The sequence below is a fragment of the Molothrus ater genome, chromosome 17 (assembly GCF_012460135.2).
Source record: "Molothrus ater isolate BHLD 08-10-18 breed brown headed cowbird chromosome 17, BPBGC_Mater_1.1, whole genome shotgun sequence".
Classification (NCBI taxonomy): domain Eukaryota; kingdom Metazoa; phylum Chordata; class Aves; order Passeriformes; family Icteridae; genus Molothrus; species Molothrus ater.
Window position 1 is genome coordinate 36,081 of NC_050494.2, and position 1,835 is coordinate 37,915.

The following is a 1,835-nucleotide window of genomic DNA, read 5'->3' on the forward strand; positions in this document are numbered from 1 at the left end:
AATGGCCTCCGTTTGCAGCAACTCACCCTTGCAGACAGGGTGGTGCCAAGCGTGAAATTGGCAAACTTTCCTGGATTTCTCCAAAACTAAAGCTGACAGCAATTAGGACCCTGCAAGTCCTTAGAGCCCCAGATGCCACCTTTCATTTGATACCTAGACCCTAGGGAAAGGATTTCTTTTTCCCATGGAAAAATGTCTCCGTTCTGCGGCTGCTCACCTGGGCCAACAAGGCAGTTCCAAGCTCAAAATTGGGAATCTTTGTTCGATTTCTCTATAACTAAAGCTGTCAGCAAGGAGGACCCTGCAAGTCCGTAGAGCCCCAAAGGCCACCTTTCCTCTGATACCCAGACCCTGAGGAAAGGACTTCTTTTTTCCATGGAAAATGGGCTCCGTTTGAGGCCACTCATCCTGGTGCAACAGGGCAGCGACAGATTAGAAATTGGCAAACTTTGCTGGATTTCTTCAAAACTAAAGCTGCCAGCAGCAACTCGGACCCTGAAAATCCTTAGAGCCTCAAAGGCCACCTTTCAACTGATACCCAGACCCTGGGGAAATTACTTCTCTTTGCCATGGAAAATGGCTTTACTTTGTTGCCCGTCACACTGGGCGATAGTGGGGTTCTAAGTGTAGGAATCCATAAAATCTGAGGGTTTTGGGAAAGCCGCAAAAGGCAGGCCTCAGTGACAGCAGAACTGTGATTCGAGCTAAGCAGTAGCCATAAGATTGGTCAGCAGAAAAATTATCTAAGATATAGAAAAGTGAGGACAAATAGAACATTTGTCTCTTATTAACGTTTTTCTAGAATAACTCCCTAAGCTGCACAAAAGTATATCTAGCCAGATATTAGGAAGTTCCAAGCTTAACAATGGAGCTCTGTGTACTGTGTTTTAAGGCTTACTAGCAGGTATTGTATTTGAAATAAGTAAACATTGTTTTAACCAATGTTTCATCTGCTTATAGTGGTTGGATGGAACCACTGTCAGTATGCTTTTACTTTGTGTGATTGGTCAAAAAACTTAGAAAGTAAGTTGTAACATTAAATTCTTGGTCTGCTGCCTGGGATGGGAGCTGATGGCATCTTCCCATTGTCATAATCATGTAATGAGACAGATGCTGGAAAATAATACAGCTCAAGACGTGTTCCTAGCAGTTCCATCCTGTTTGTGATTTGTACATAGCCCCTGGCCAGTGATACAAGGTACTTTGCCTTCTATTTATTTCCCAAAATAATACATATGCATAACCCCAGCACTTCCCATCTGTTTTGTATTAAAATGAGGTTATTAGTCTTTCATGCGTGCACAATTCTTCTCTTGAATTGGGTCAGTGGTCCCAGGGATGAAGTCAGGAAGGTCTTTGTCAGGTCTCTGTAACCCTCTGGCATGATCCAGGGCCCTCTGCTTCGTGATGGATTGACATAGAGTCCTGGTGCTGGATCGTTCTACTGGTTTCAATATGTTCCTATAATGGTTCACTTGCTCCACTTCTTTCTACAAATGAGCTCATAATACAACAATCAGCTTTAGCTTAAGCATCTAATAATCATTAACCTACTGTTGGTGTATCTAACTTCAATATGAATTGGTTCTAACCCTCAGCTAAAATTTTAACCCTTTAAAATCATGATTCAGTACTCTGCCGAGACGCTTTTCCTTCCGCACTGTTGCCGCCACAGCGGTCCCAGGGGACAGCTCGACTGCTCTCGAAAAGCTGTCAGTGCCCTACTCCCGCCCTCCAGCACCTTGAGGCCACAGACAGGACTGCGAAGCTCAGCCGGCTACAGAAAACTGCTCCCCGCCGGGGGCGGGCCCGGGAGCGGGGGCGAGGCCGGCGCC